The sequence below is a fragment of the Dasypus novemcinctus genome (assembly GCF_030445035.2).
Source record: "Dasypus novemcinctus isolate mDasNov1 chromosome 11 unlocalized genomic scaffold, mDasNov1.1.hap2 SUPER_11_unloc_1, whole genome shotgun sequence".
NCBI classification, from domain to species: Eukaryota; Metazoa; Chordata; class Mammalia; order Cingulata; family Dasypodidae; genus Dasypus; species Dasypus novemcinctus.
Window position 1 is genome coordinate 203,843 of NW_026688125.1, and position 17,483 is coordinate 221,325.

A 17,483-nucleotide genomic window follows, 5' to 3' on the forward strand; every position below is an offset into this window, starting at 1 on the left:
GGTATTGACTGTAAAAGGGCATGAAGGAAAAATTCTTTGGTTGGTTTGTTGGTTTCATTGGGGTAGGCCTTTGTCAAAGTGTACTGGTGTGAACAGGTGAATGGTCTGGCTCGTATCTATATGAATTAAATCTCTATATAATTGAGAAAATGATTATTAGCTGAGTAATATTCCATTGTATGTCTATACCACAACTTATCCATTCATCTCTTTTTTTAATGAGAAATTTTATCATTTTTTACATGGTTATTACAATTTTATTTTTTTTCAATTTATTTTTTTAATATTACATTAAAAAAATATGAGGTCCCCATATACCTCCCACCCCCTCACCACACTTCTCCCCCCATAACAACAATCTCCTCCATCATCATGAGACATTCATTGCATTTGGTGAATACATCTCTGAGCACCGCTGCACCTCATGGTCAGTGGTCCACATCATAGCCCACACTCTCCCACATTCCACCCAGTGGGCCATGGGAAGACATACAATGTCTGATAACTGTCCCCTCAGCACAACCAGGACAACTCCAACCCCTGAAAATGCCCCCACATCACATCTCTTCCTCCCATTCCCTATCCCCAGCAGCCACCATGGCCATTTTCTCCACACCAATGCCACATTTTCTTTGATTACTAATCACAATAGTTCATGAATAGAATATCAGTAAGTCCACTCTAATCCATACTCTATTCCTCCATCCTGTGGACCTTGGAATGTTGTGTCCACTCCACATCTATATTAAGTGGGGGCTTAGATTCCACATGGATGCAGGCTGCAATCCTCCTGCTTTCAGTTGTAGGCACTCTTGGCTCCCTGGTGTGGTGGTTGACCTTCTTCAACTCCATGTTAGCTGAGAGAGGTAAGTCCAATACACCAGAGTGTAGGAGCTGCAAGTCTGTTAAGGCTTAGGGCCTGGCTATCACATAGTCAGTCCAGAGATTCAGGTCCCCTGGGTATATATTAAACCCCAGCACCAACTATAGTTCTGGTAAAAGTAAAAGGAGAGGCTTTGGACAAAGATCACATCTGAGTCCAGCTCCATTACACAGAAACACAAACTCCAAAGCAGGGCCAACTGACATGGCACTGAACTCCATCTGCCATGACCATAGAACCTGTGGGTCTCTGTAGCCATCAGAAGAACCAATACCCAGGGTTGTATCTACTTTATCTGTCTTTGGGACTCTGCTCAGGTGTGCATAAGGGCAACCCCTCTGATAACCTCCTGGCTCTTTTTGGAGACTCATAGCCATGTAAACTCATTTGTCCTTTCCATTTCCCCCTTTTCTTCAGGTCAAAATGTATTTTTAACTCCTGGTATTATATGTAGACTGAGATATTCTGCTGGTCTGAGTTGACCCTTTTATTCAAGGTCATTTTCTAGTTACATCATCTGCTGGTACTTGGTAGTAATCCCTTGGTGCCAGGGAGGCTCATCCCTGGAAGTCATGTCCCATGCTGGGAGGAAGGCAACACATTTATAAGCTGAGTTTGGCTTTGAGACTGGCCACATTTGAGCAATATGGGGGCTCTCAGGAGGTAACTCTTAGGCACCCTGCAGCTCTAGGCTTTGTTCTTATTTCAGGTGCACAGGCTCACAAGCATAGTCATTAGTATCAAGGTCTCCTTGTTGGAACTTCATTCTCTTTTGGTCTTTGCCGTTGCACTTGGGGGATTGTTGCTGTTTCTTTAGGGACTGTGATAGAGCTCCCATGGCTAGGAACTCAGCACTCCCTCAGTTGTTTTTAATTTATATCCACTATGAAAATATCCAAACATTTTTATGCACCCTGGGTATATGCCCTGTAGAACTCCCTGCCAACCATGTGTTCCCTGTCAATAACATCCCACACCAGTATTCCTCCCCTGCCATTGTTGAACCTCTCTGTGATCCAAAACTTCTTGGAAAGTGAAGCCCAATATATTGCCAGGTTCCATTAATAGTAAAATGGAATATAGTGATGAGTTTAAAGGTTAGATATAGAATACATATTAATTTTTAGAAAAATTAAGGTAAAAATAAATTGGGGTATCAAAAAATTTAAAAATGCAAAAGCTTTGTTTTTGATGTTTTGCCTTCCATCACTGCAATAAGTGTGACCCTGTATGCAAATTGTCAAGGCAAATGCTTCCGTCTTTTCCTCACTGTCTATGTCCTTTCTTTTTCTTTTCTTTTTTCTAATTAACCTTATCTTCACAAAAGTTTTAGATCACAGTAATTCATATATACAATATACAGTACTCCCACATATCCAACATAAAACTTTTTCCCTTCCACAGCAATAATCTTTTTACATATTCATACTATATTTACTGAAACTGTTGTACAGATATTGAGACAATAGCTTTCAAACAAGGTAACATTTGTGTTTTCCTTGTGGTTTATATTTTCGATGATACAATTTTCTAAATTTTTAGTTATCTTATGTTTTACATTATGATTTACATTTTAGCCTATCAGCCCCTATATATTTTTGGTTTAATTTTATGTCTTATATACATCCTTGTGTACTCTTGTGGAACACTTCTATTGCCCACACAGTTACATTGGTTCCATCTATTCAATACCTCTTTCCCCCTCGCCTTAGGGCCCACAGTGACAGTCAATCTTCATTGCTTGAAGGGTCATGTTCAGAGATACTTGCAACAGTGTTGAGGGCTTGATATGATCAACTTCCCTAATGCACTGGGAGCCACTATTTCTCTTGAGAGATACAATTCCCTCTATTTAAGGGCATCAGTCCTCCCCAGTATGTGGGTATACTTTCACTCTCATTATATGGATCTCTATCCAATGATATAACCCACTATGGCAAAATGAGCATTCACATATTCCCTAGGAACCTGTCCTGCATCTGATTATCTCCTTTAAGCATCTTAAACAGGTAATGATCCTTATTATATTTTTTAAAAAGTTTTCTCAGCATTATACTCTCAACAAAATACCTAACAATCTCCTATGTTTGTATGTTGCCCTACCCTCTCCCCAATTTCTTGGGTAATATTACCCATCTTCCCATCCCTAGCCCCCCTCAAGCCTGCAAAGCCCCACACAAAGGTAAACCTATGCCCCAATTTTATCCCTTCCTTTTACAAATACTTACCTCCAGCTTATCATAGATTTCACCCATGTAGGTGTCTTGTTACATCCTTCCTCTACACCCCAATTTCTTTTAAGTCTATCGTCCAGTCTCTAGCTCTCTGAGGCAGCTTGGTTTACTTATTTCATATCATTGAGGTCATGTAGTATTTGCCCTTCAATGCCTGGGTTGCTTCACTCAACATGAGTTTCTCAAGATTCATCCATGTTATCACGTGTGTTTGTAGTGTACTCATTCTTATAGCTGAGTAGTACTCAATTGTATGTGTATACCACATTTTATTTATCCATTCATCTGTTGATGGGCATTTGGGTTGATTCCAACTTTTGGCAATAGTGAACACTGCTGCTATGAACATTGATGTGCATATATCAGTTTGTTTCCTTGTTTTCGGTTCTACTGGGTATATACCCAGCAGTGGACTTGCTGGGTCATATGGAAAATCTATGGCTAGTTTTTAGAGAAACTGCCAAAATGTCCTCCACAATGGCTGGATTCTTTGACAATCCCACCAGCAGTGGATGAGTGTTCCCATTCCTCCACATCCTCTCCAGCATTTGTAGTCTTCTGTTTTTTTCACAGCTGGCAATCTTATGGGAGTAAGATGGTATCTCATTGTAGTTTTGATTTGCATTTCCCTGCTAGCTAGAGATTTGGAGCATTTTTTCATGTGCTTTTTAGCCATTGTATTTCTTCTTTGGAGAAGTATCTGTTTAAATCTTTTCCCCAATTTTAAAATGGGTTCATTGTCTTTTTCTTTTCAAGATATAGGAGTTCTTTATATATGCAGGTTATATAAGTCTCCTATCAGATATATGGTTATGAAATATTTTCTCCCATTGTGTAGGCTCTCTTTTCACTTTCTTGACAAAATCATTTGAGGTACAGAAGGCTTTAAATTGAGGAAGTCACATTTATCTATTTGTTCTTTTGCTGCTCGTGCTTTTGGTGTAAAGTTCATGAAGCCACTTCCTATTACAGGGTCTTGTATATGCTTCCCTACACTGCTTTCCAAAGTCTTTATGATCTTGGCTCTTATATTTAGGTCTTTGATCCATCTTGAGTTGATTTTTGTATAAGGTGTGAGATGGTAATCCTCTTTCATTCTTTACATATGGATATCCAGTTCTCCAGGCACCATTTGTTGAATAGGCCATTCTGTCCCAGTTGAGAGGGTTGGGTGGTTTTATCGAATATTATATGACTATATATTTGAGGATCTCTATCAGAATCTCAATTCGGTTCCATTGGTCTGTGTGTCTCTCCTTGTGCCAGTACCATGCTGTTTTCACTACTGTAGCTTTGTAGTATGTTTTGAAGTCAGGTAGTGTGATTCCTCCAATTTCGTTTTTCTTTTTCAATATGTCTTTGGCTATTTGGGGCCTCTTTTCTTTCCAAATAAATTTCATAGCTAGTTATTCTAGTTCTTTAAAGAATGCTGTGTTGATTTTTATTGGGATTGCATTGAATGTGTAGATTAGTTTTGGTAGGATAGACATCTTGATAATATTTAGTGTTCCTATCCATGAACAGGGAATGTTCTTCCATTTATTTAGGTCTTCTTTGATTTCCTTGTATAGTCTTGTGTAGTTCTCTGTGTATAAGTTTTTTACATCTTTAAATTTATTCCTAGGTATTTGATTTTTTAATTTATTATTGTAAATGGTATTTATTTCTTGATTTCCTCCTGAGCTTGCTCATTATTGGTGTACAGAAATGCTACTGATTTTTGCACATTGATCTTATAACTGTGACTTTGCTAAACTCATTTATGAGTTCTAGAAACTTTGTTGTAGCCCTCTCAGGGTTTTCAATGTATAGGATCATGTCATCTGCAAATAATTATATTTTCACTTCTTCCTTTCCAATTTGAATGCCTTTTATATCTGGTTCTTGCCTCAGTGCTCAAGCAAGTACTTCTTAGACAATGTTAAATAGAAGAGGTGATAGTGGGCATCCTTGTCTTGTTCCTCATCTGAGAGGGAAGGATTTTAGGATTTCACCATTGTAAATGATGTTGGCTGTGGGTTTTTCATATATACTCTTTATCATGTTCAGAAAATTTTCTTGTATTCCCATCTTTTGCAATGTTTTCATCAAGAAAGTGTGCTGTATTTTGTCAAATGCTTTTTCTGCATCTATAGATATAATCATGTGATTTTTTTCCTTCAATCTGTTTATGTGGTGTATTACATCGATTGATTTTCTTATGTTGAACCATCCTTACATACCTGGAATGAATCCCACTTGGTCATGCTGTATAATTCATTTAATGTGTTGTTGAATACAGTTGGCATGTATTTTCTTGAGGATTTTTGCTTCTAGGTTCATTAGAGAAATTGGTCTGTAATTTTCCTTTCTTGTGATGTCTTTGTTTGAGTTTGGTACTAGGGTAATGTTGGCATCATAGAAGGAGTTAGGTAATGTTCCTTCTGGTTTGATTTTTTGGAAGAGTTTCAGCAGGATTGGTATTAGTTCTTTCCGGAATGTTTTGTAGAATTCACCAGTGATGCTGTCTGGCCCAGGGCTCTTCTTAGTTGAGAGGTTTTTAATGACTGATTCTATCTCTTTACTTGTGATTGGTTTGTTGAGATCATCAATTTCTTCTTTCATCAATATAAGCTGCTTATGTGTTTCTAGGAATTGTCCATTTCCTCTGAATTGTCATTTTTGTTGGAATATAGTTTTTCAAAGTATCCTCTCATGATAGTCTTTATTTCTGTGGGGTCAGTTGTGATATCTCCTTTCTCCTTTCTTATTTTGTGTATTTGCATCTTCTCTCTTTTTTTCTTTGTTAGTCTAGCTAAGGTTTTGTCAATTTTAGTGATCTCAAAGAACCAGCTCTTCATTTTGTTTATATTTTCAAATGCTTTCTTATTTTCTATTTCATTTAGTTCTCCTTTTGTCTTTGTTCCTTTCTTTCTTCTTCCTGTTGGGTTACTTTGTTGGTTTTTTTTACTAATTTCTCCAAATGTGCAGTTAGTTCTTCCATTTTTGCTCTTCTTTTTTGACGTATGAATTTATGGCTATAAATTTCCCTCTCAGTACAGCTTTTGCTGCATCCCATTAGTTTTGGTAGGTTGTGTTATCATTTTCATTAGTTTCAAGGTAGTTATTAATTTCTTTTGAGATTTCCTCTTTGACCCACTGTTTTTCAAAGAGTGTGGTGTTTAATTTCCATATCTTGGTGTGAAATCTGGGCCACTGGCCCTTGCAGATTTCCAGCTTCACTTCACTGTAGTCACAGATATTGTTTTGTTTTGTTTTTTTTTTTGTGATCCTATTTTTTATTAAAATTATTTATTTATTTTTAAAAATTACATTAAAAAAATATGAGGTCCCAATCAACCCCACCGCCCCCACCCCCCACTCCCCCCACAGCAACACTCTCTCCCATCATCGTGACACATCCATTGCACCCGGTAAGTACATCTCTGAACATCACTGCACCTCATAAATCAATGGTCCACATCATAGCCCACACTCTCCCACATTCCATCCAGTGGGCCCTGGGGGGATCTTCAATGTCCCGTAATTGTCCATGAAGCACCACCCAGGACAACTCCATGTCCCAAAAACGCCTCCACATCTCATCTCTTCCTCCCATTCCCCAAACCCAGCAGCCACCATGGCTACCCTTCCCACACCCATTCCACATTTTCTCTGTGGACATTGGATTGGTTGTGTCCATTGCACATCTATGTCAAGTGGGGGCTTAGATTCTACATGGATACTGGATGCACTCCTCCTGCTTTCAGTTGTAGATACTCTAGGCTCCATGGTGTGGTGGTTGACCTTCTTCAACTCGATGTTAGCTGAGTGGGGTAAGTCCAATAAATCAAAGTGTAGGAGCTGAAGTCTGTTGAGGCTCTGGGCCTGGGTGTCATATTATCAGTCCAGAGATTCAAGTCCCCTAAATATATCTTAAACCCCAGCACCAACTACAATTCCAACAAAGTAGCATGCAAGTCTTGTGAGAAGAGATCCCCTCTGAGTCCAATTCCATCATGCAGAAACACCAGCTCCAAAGAAGGGCCATCTGCCATGGCAGTGACCCCCATCCGCCATGACCATAGAACCCGTGGGTCTCTTTATCTCTCAAAAGAACCAATACCTGGGGTTGTATCTACTTTATCCGTCTCTTAGACTCTGCTCAGTTGTGCATAAGGGCATTCTTTCTGACAGCTTCCAGGCTCTTTTTTAGAGACTCATAGCCTTATAATCTCATTTCTCCTTTCCATTTCCCCCTTACGCTAGGTCAAACAGCATTTTGAAGTCATGTTATTATATGTAGACAGGGATATTCTGCTGATCCGTATTGAACCTTTAATTCAAGGTCATTTTCTAGTTGCATCTTCAGCTGGTATGTGGTACCATACCACAGTGCCAGGGAGGCTCATCCCCGGGTGTCATGTCCCTCACTGGGGGGAATGCACTGCATCTACATGCTGAGTTTGGCTGTGAGAGTGGCCACATTTGAGTAACATGAAGGCTGTCAGGAGGAAACTCCCAGGCACAGTGCTACTCCAGGCCCCGTTCTTATTGCAGGTGTATAGGCTCAAAAGCATAGCCACTAGTATCAGGAGCCCACTGTTGGGCCCTCCTTCCCTCCTGGTACAGATATTGTTTTGTATGATTTTGTTCTTTCTGAATTCATTGAGACTTTCTTTGTGGCCTCACATGTGATCTATCTTGGAGAATGATCCATGTGCACTTGAGAAAAATATATATACTGCTGTATTCAGGTATAATGATCTGTATAAGTCTATTAAGTCCAGCTCCTCTAATATGCTGTTCAGAGTTTTTGTTTATTGATTCTCTTTTGAGATGTTCTGTCCAAAGCTGATAGTGGTGTATTAAAGTCCCCCAGTATAATTGTAGAGGCATCTATTCTTTCACTTAGTTTTTCTAGTGTTTGCCTCATGTATTTGGAGGTGCCCTTGTTAGGAGCATAAATATTTATGATTGTTCTTCCTTCTTGAAAGATTATCCCTTTCGCTAATATATAGTGTCCTTCTTTGTCTCTCACAATTGTTTCACATTCAAAGTCTATTTTGTCTGATATTAATATAGCTACACTTGCCTTTTTTGGTTATTGTTTGCTTGTAAGATTGTTTTCCAGCCATTCACTTTCAACCTCCATGAATCCCTGGGTAGAAGATGTGTTTCCTGTAGACAGCATATAGATGGGTCATATTTCCTTATCCAATCTCCCAGTCTGAATCCTTTGACAGGTGAGTCTAATCCAGTGACATTCAGTGTTATTACCTTCAAGGAATTATTTATGTTAGCCATATTTTGTTTGGACTTGTGTTTGTCATGTTTTGTTTGTTTTTTTCTTCTCTTTTTGTCTTTTTTGTTGCTTGTACACTCTCCTCCAACTCTGCCTCTCCTGTTTTTTTCTTTGTTCCTGCAGAACTCCCTTTAGTATTTCTTGAAGGGCAGGGTTCTCATTGGCATACTCTTTTAATTTTGGTTTATCTGTGAATATTTTTAACTCTTCATCATTTTTGAATGCTAGCTTAGCTGGGTGGAGTATTCTTGTTTGGAAATTAGTTTTTGTTTTATTATCTTGACTATATCATACCACTGCCTTCTTGCCTCCATGGTTTCAGATGAGAAAGCAGCACTTAATCTTATGGAGCCTCCCTTGTATGTGATGGTTCTCTTTTCTCTTGCTGCTTTTAGAATTTTCTCTTTGTCTTGAGTATTGGATAATTTGACAAGTATATGTCTTGGGGTGGGCCTGTTGGGATTTATGATGTTTGGGGTGCATTGTGCTTCCTGGACGTGTACATCCCTCTCTCTCAGTAGATTTGGGAAGTTTTCAGCCATTATTTCCTCCAACACCCTTTCTTTCCCCTTTTCCTTCTCTTCTCCTTCTGGGATGCATATAATATATATGTTTGTGCATTTTGCATTGTCATTCACATCCCTAAGTCCTAACTGGATTTATTCTATCTTTTTATCGATCAGTTTTACTCTCTGTTTGATTTCAGATGTACTGTCTTCCATGTCACTAATTCTCTGCTCTGCCTCTTCTAATCTGCTGCTATTTGCTGAGAGTGTATTTTTGATTTCTTGAACTGTGGTGTTCATCACCATCATATGTTATCTTTTTGCATATGTCTGCAATTTCCTCTCCCAGTGTTTTCTTCATCTTGTTAATCTCTTCCTTTGCTTCATTGAGTTGGTCTCTAATATATGTTTTGAGATCTTTAATTACTTGTCCAATGTTCTGCTCCCCTTCCTGGTTTTTAGTTTGTTCATTGGATTCAGCCATGTTTTCCTGATTATTGGTTTGGTTTGTAGTTTTTTGTTACTGTCTGGTCATTATGTTATCTTGACGGGATTAATCAGTTCCTTAGCTTCTTTGTCTAGTCTTCCAGAGCAATTAGTTGTTGTTCATATATAAGTGTTCTGTATTCTCTTTGTCACTTTGTTCTTCTTACTCTGTTTTTTTGTTGCTTGCTAAGTTCACTTTGAACGAAAATATTAGGGCCAGGGAACAAAAATGAGTAAGAAAAGAAAATGTATAAAGTAGTATAGGTAATAAATGTTATCAGAGCAACAATGTGAGATCTGGGAGAATGGATATTAGACCCATGTAAGTTGTGTAGAGTTATAGCTGTAAGTAAAGTACCTATAATGAGACAGTCAACTGAATATGGGGAGGAATATAGTATGAAATAAAAAGCCAGTGTTTTAATGAGAGAGGGAAAGAGAAAAGAAAGACAATAATATTAATAGTGGATAAAAGACAGAAAACAGAACAAAGGTATTAGACATTAAATGTCAGACAATTAAGGGGCCAAAGAAAGGAAGGTGGAATGTAAGAGAAACAGTAGATGATGGAGGATAGAAAGATGTGGGGGAAAGGGGATAGTGTAGGTGGCCAAAATCAATACATACAGAAAAGTGAAAATGGAGGATGAGGAAACACAGCCAAATGTTAAGTGCTCCCTGCAGCACCTATTATCTAAATAAAATAAAATAAGAAGGAAAAGAGAAGAGAGAAAGGGGATGGGCAAAGAAAAGGGAGGGAAACAAGCAAGAAAAAGAAAAAGAAAAAAAACTAAATAAATGAAAAAGGACCTTGGGGGATAAAATGGGAGAAAAGACCAGGAGACAATGCAATATTAGCAACCAAGACAAAAAAAAAAAAAAAAGAAGCAACGTTTTAAGCTAGGAATCTCTTTGCAGTTAAATAATACCCTTAGGGATCTGACCTTCCCCCTTTCTCCTTTCCTCACTTCTCTCTTCCAGGGCAGCAGGAAAGCTGCCTGAGAGGTCTAGTAGGAGATTCAAGTAGGTTCTTTTTGAACCAACTCAACACAGAAGACTATAGCTCTTTATTTCCAATGTGAGATCACCTACACCTTACCAGCAACCCCAAATACGCTACTGGAAGCTTGGATAGCATCTCCTACAGTTCCTCGTCATTAGATGTGCTAGGAGAGGTCTAATTGATTTTCTGCCTCCACCTTCTCCCAGACCAAGTTTCCTATCCCTGGATGTTTAGGTAAATTGGGCTTTCTCAGCAGATTCACCTGTCCTTTCTTCCTAGACTCTCCCCAAGACAGCTGGTATACTCCTCCAAGTTCAGGGAGAGAGAGAGAAAAAAAAAACAAACTCCAAGGGCTAGGTTAATCAAGGACCTCAGATAGACCTCAGGGTTTGGTATATTCAGGAATGGGAAGTCTGTGATATTGCAGACTCAAGGTGTGTGAGTCTCTGAAGTGTGGTCCACCAGGGTTTAGGGGACACAGACCTGGGAGCCCTGTATCCAGTTAACAGCATGCCTAGGAGCACCACAGCATAACACAGCCTTCAGGGATCCCCACAGCTGGGTGCCAGCCCTAGGGGGAGGGGTCCTACCCACAACCTCTGACCTTCATGTCAGAAACTCAAAATTCCACCTCTCACAAGAATCTCCTCTGTCACTGTCTCACCAGATTGACATCCTGACACTTCCTGCCCTGCAAGCCCCTGAAACCGCCCACTCAGGGTTTGGGAACACCCCACATGACAAAGATTCCAGGGATCACCAAGGCCTGGCCACCAGCCCTAGGGGGAGGGGCTCCACCCAGAACCTATGACCTCCATGTCAGAAACGCAAAATTCCACCTCTCACAAGAATCTCCTCCATCACTGTCTCACCAAATCAACTTCCAGACCCCTCCCACACTGCAAGCCCCTGAAACAGCCCACTCAGGGCTTGGAAACTCCCCAGCATAGCAAAGCCTTCAGGAATCCCCAGTGCCGGGCCACCAGACCCAGGGGGAAGGGTCCCACCCACAACCCCAACCTCCATGAAAGAGACCCAAAATTCTACCTCTTGCAAGAATCTCCTCTGTCACCATCCCACTAAGTTGATGTCCAGACACCTCCTGCCCTGCAAGCACCTGAGATAGCCTAGTCCAGCAGGACTCCAACTCTACTCAGCCTCTTCTTTGCAGGAGAGATTATCACTCAGATGCAATCTTGCCCCCCCCATTCATCTCTTGATGGACATTTGGATTGTTTCCAACTTTTGGCAATAGCGAATAATGCCGATATGAAAATTGGTGTGCATATATCTGCTTGCGGACCTGCTTCCAATTCTTCTATGTATATTCCCAGCAGAAGGATTACTGGATCATATGGCACCTCTATAGTTAGCTTCTATAGCACAGGAACCATCAAACTGTGCACAATGGCTGCACAATTCTATATTTCCACCAGCAATGGATAAAGGTTTCTATTCCTCCACATCCTCTCCAAATCTTGTAGTCCTGTTTTTTAAATAGTTGCCAGTCTAATGTGTGTAAGATGATATCTCTTGTAGTTTTGATTTGTATTTCTCTAATAGCTAGTGATATTCAGTATGTTTTCATGCACTTTTCAGACATTTGTATTTCTTCTTTAGAGAAGTGTCTATTCAAATCTCTTGCCCATATTTAAAAAATGGGTTGTATGTTTCTTTTATTTTTGAGATGTAGGGTTTCTTTTAAAATTCTAGATATTAGGCCCCTATCAGATATATGGTTATCAAATATTTTCTCTCATTGAGTAGGTTGCCTTTTCTCTTCCTTGACAAATGGACACTATAGGCAGGGCAGACAGCTCAGGATTTTGGCACCCTACCAGCAGGCCCTACTTCAAATTTATGCTCTATATGACAGAGTTGGGCTCAGTGGTGGTTTTCCTAACATGGCTGTTTTGCCTCTTCCATTTGAACCTGTAGTTAGTGCTAAAGACTCAAATCTCTGGGTTGTCCATGTACCAGGTGGGCCCTGAATCTCAACAGATTTGCAAAAGCTACTCTCCAGTTCATTGGCTCACCCAGGATAACTAACCAGATGATAATTGACAACAGCCATCTCAAGGAACAGAGAGTCTGCAACTGCACCCAAGATAGTCCCATCCATTGACCCCATGGGATCTAAGCCTCTTTTCAACTAGAGACAGAGTGGTCCTCACCATCCCAGAATCCTCAGAATTGGGGAATGAACAATGGACAAGAGGAGGCTTACTGTTATTCTATTATAGACTTATTGTGATCCTAGCAATGGAAGAACTCTTATCATTGACGTGGAGGCAGTGGCCACTGGAGGTTCTGAGGGGAGGGAGAAGGAAAAATAGGTATAATTTAGGGATATTTTTGGGACGTGGGAATTGTCATGAATGACATTGCAGTGACAGGTATAGGCCATCATATATCTTGTAATAACTTACAAAAATGTGGGAGTGTAAAGTATAATGTAAATTATAATCAACACTTAGTGGCATGTTCCAAGATGTGTTCATCAATTGTGGCAATTGTACCACATTAATTAAGGATATTATTGATGTGGGAAATGAGGGCTAGGGATTGGGACATATGGGAGTCCCCTAAATTTTTTATGTAATATTTATGTAATCTACGTTTCTTTAAAAATTTTTTTAAAGTATATTAAAAAAACAGTACAAATTTAAGCATATTCTTCCCTGAATCAGAACAAATGTATGTTAATATCACATGATATTAAAAAATAGGGTGGTATTTGGGTGAAAATACACCTAAAGCAATCAATGGACTGTAGAGAATAGTAAAATATTAATATTTTTCTATCAATGGAAAAAAAATTGACTGAAATAACCAAACACAAAGTACTACATATTGTTAGGCTTCATTTATATGAAATGTAAATAAAAATAAATTTATAGAGATGGAATTAGATTAGTGGTTATGAATGGCAGGGGAAGGACAGAGGGATTGCTGACTGCTAAAGGGTAAGAGACTTTTCTTTTTGGAGTAATGAAAATGCCCTAAAATTGAGTGCAGAGATGAATGCACAATGCATTCATTTTTAGAAAAGCCATTTAATGAATACTTTAGTTGGATTATATGATATGTGAATATATCTTAATAAAATTGCTTAAGGAAAAAAAAAACTCCCAATGCAGTGAAGTCAAGGACAATAAGTCTTCACTAGTGATTTAAGTAGAATTTCTCCAAAGGAGATATACAAAAAGCCTGAAAAGATACTCAAAATCATTGGTTATCAGAGAAATGCAGATCCGAACCACAGTGAGATACCAATTAACATCCACTAGATGGCTATCACTAACAAAACAAAAAATAGTAAATGTTGGTGAAGATACAAAGAAATACAAATCCTAATATATTGCTAGCAGCATTGTAAAATGGCACAGACTCTTTGGAAACCAGCTTGGAAATGCCACAGAAAGTTAAAAATAGAATTACCATAAAACCAGCAATCCCACTTCTTGGTATATACTCAATAAAACTGAAGGCAGGGAACTCAATATCCATAACCAAAGAATGACAGAGGACCACCATGTCACACCTTATACAAAATCAATGCAAGATGGAATAAAGATCTAAATACAAGAGCCAAGACCATAAAGACCTTGGAAGATAATATTAGGAAGCATCTACAGGATTTTGTAATAGGAAATGACTTCATAAACTTTACACCCAAAGCATGAGCAGTAAAAGAAAAAATAGATAAATGGGATCTCCTCAAAATTAAAGCCTTTTGCATCACAAAGGGGTATGCCAAGAAAGTGAAAAGACAGCCCACACGAAGGGAAAAAGTATTTGGTAACCATATAGGGGCCAAATATGGAGCACATATAAAGAAATCCTGTATCTCAAAAATAAAGATATAACTCATTTTAAAAATGGGCAAGTGATTTGAACAGACCCTTCTCAAAAGAAGAAATACAAATGGCTAAAAAGCACATGAAAAGATACTCAACATCACTAGCTATTAGGGAATGCAAATCAAAACTACAATGAGATACCATCTTACATAATTTTAACTGGTGGCCATTAAAAAACAGAGGACTACAAATGATATAGAGAATGTGGAGGAATGGGAAACTTCATCAATTGCTGGTGGGAATGTAGAATGGCCCAGCCATTGTGAAAGATACTTTGGCAATTCCTCAAAGAAACTATAGATCTTCTATATGACCTAGCAACTCCACTTCTGGGTATATAACCAAAAGAATTGATAGTACGGACAGAAACAGTTATATGCACACCAATGTTCACAGCAGCATTATTCACTGTTACCAAAAGTTGGAATCAGCTCAAATGCCCATCAAGAGATGAATGGATAAATAAAATGTGGTATATACATACAATGGGATATTACTCAGCCATAAGAAAGAATACAGTACTAACGCATGGGAAAACTGATGAATCTTGAGGACATTACATTGCATGAAGCAAGTCAAGTCTTGAAGGACAAATATTACATGACCTCTCTGATATGAATTTAGCAAATCAAGATGACAGAGAGCAAGGGTCTGAAAAATAGGGTTACATGAAATAGAAAGGGAGAAGTTTGTTAACTAATGCCCATATATGTGAAATCCATGAAAAGGTGGAAATGAGTAGTTGTGCAGTGAAGGAATATGGCAGGGGTACAGGGTTACTACTATTGGGTTGGGCAGTGCAAGCTTCACAGGGTGGGGAGGATGTGTTGGATGCTCCATTGAACTGGAGGGATTGTTGAGGGAGGGAGGAGGTAAACACTGGGGATTGGTAGGTATGTGGCTGAAATTACAATGTTGAGAAAGCTCTTTTGGCAATATGAAAAGGGTTACTAGTTTAGGGTGTTGAATGGGGGTCATTTGGGACAGGGTGCACCTGGGACAGTCTTCTAGAGAAAGGGCAAATGATCATTTCATCATAGTGTGTTGTATCATTGGGGAAAGAACCACATAATGAGTGGGAAATAGACTCCCATCCTGGGGAGGCCCAATAAGTTCTCAAAATAAGGGGAGGGTGCCTCTTGAGAGCACACACAGTTTCTTATAGGGAAAGACAGACTAGTGTGTCAAGCCCTCAGCATTGTTGCAAGTATCTATGAATCTTGTCATTCAAGGAGTGAAGTCTGGTGGTTTCAGTGGACCCCATGGGGAGAGGGAGGGAAGAATAGAATATATGGAAGGGGGATATTTAGGGGACAATGGAAGTGTTCTGCATGATCTTGCAATGATGGATATAGGCCATGTTAAATTTCATCAAAAATTTATAAAAATGTGTGGTCTAAAGTGTAAACCATAATGTAAACCATTGACCATGGTTAGTAGCTATGTTTCAATATTTCTACATCAGTTGTAACAAATATACCATCCACATGTAGGGAAGGGGGGAAAGGGGGAGGATTTGGGGTATATGGGAATCCTCTATATTCTGTTTGTGACTTTACTGTGACCTAAAAGTTATTTGAAGAGAAAATGAAAAAAGTAAGACATTGAGGAAGAAATGAAAGAAAATTCCACTGTACATACAGGACAACAGATATTACAGTGATGAAAGGCAAAATGTCAAAAAAAAAAGTATTCATTTTTTAAAAATATTTTTTATTTGAATACCCCAATTTTTAAACTTTATTTTAGTTTTTGTTTTTCTGTTTATATATTTTATTTCTTGTGTTTAAGCCCATTATTATTATTTCATTTTCCTATTAATTACATTTGGTGATATTATTGGCTTCATTTTGAAGAAGTTTTGTATCACAGAAGGGTTACAACTGTGGTGGAGGCGCATCATTGGTGTAGGGTGTCAGTGATGTGGGATACATGGAAGGAAGTTCACCTGGACATACATGTGAGGTATATACATGTGCTGGAATGTTCATGGGGCATTGTCACAGTGAGTGGAGATTCATGCAATAACTGAAAGAATATTGAGTTCCCATCCTGGGAAGCTCTGCCACATTCTCTAATGGAATATCAACATTCCCCAAGTATGGAGGCAATGACTAGAGAAGGATAGTCCATTGATGGACCCCTGATATTGATGACTATGCTTATAAGCCTTTGCTCTTGAAATTGAAACTTAGCCTAGTGTTGTAGGGTGCCTAAGAGTTACCCCCTGATATCCTCCATGTCACTCAGATGTGGCCTCTCTGTAAGCCAAACTCAGCATATAAATATATTACCATATGTGACTCCCAGGGATAAGCTTCTCTGCCACTGAGAGTTTATTACCAAGCACTGGCTGGTGATGCAACTTGAAAAAGACCTTGAATAAAAGGGGGGAAATGTAAAGACAAATGAGTTTATATGGCTAAGAGTCTTCAAACTTAGTTGGGAGGTCATCCCAGAGGTAATGCTCATGTATGCCTCAGCCGAATCTCATAGACTACCAAAGTATATTCTACCCTAAATAGTGGGGCTCCTGAGGGCTCTGGAGACACCCAGGTACTAGAGTCATGGCAGGTAGATTTCAGAGTTTGGTGTCTCTCCAATGGGCCCTACTTTGGAGTTTGTGCAACCTAGTGTGACAGAGTTGGACTTAGATGTGACTTCTCTACACATGCCTCCTCTGTCCCTTCTATTTGTACCTTTAGTTGGTGCTGACATTGGTAGGTGTACATCCAAGAGATTTGAATCTCTGGGCTTTCCATGTGCTGGCTGGGCCCTGAGCCTCAGTGGAGATGCAATACCTACTTTCTAGTTCATTGGACTCACCCTGGACAACTGACAAAGAGGTGAGGATGGACAGCCACCATAGCAAGTAACTGAGAGTGTCTTCAACTGCAAGCAAGAGTCCCATCCATCAGCCATATGGGATCAAGGTCCCTTCTCAATTAGATGTGGGGTTGTATCACCATCCCAGAATCCTCAGGATTGGTGAATAAAGAATGGACTAGAGTGGACTTGCTGGTATTCTACTATAGGCTTATTGTGATTCTAGTAATGGAAGAAATTATTTCATTGATGTGGAGACACTGGAGGTGCTGAAGGTTGGGAGAGGGAAAAAGAGGTGCATTTCAGGACTTAGAATTATCCTGAGTAACATTGCAATGAAAGATACAGGCCATTATATATCCTGTCATAACCTACAGAGTTGAGTGGGAAAGCGTGTA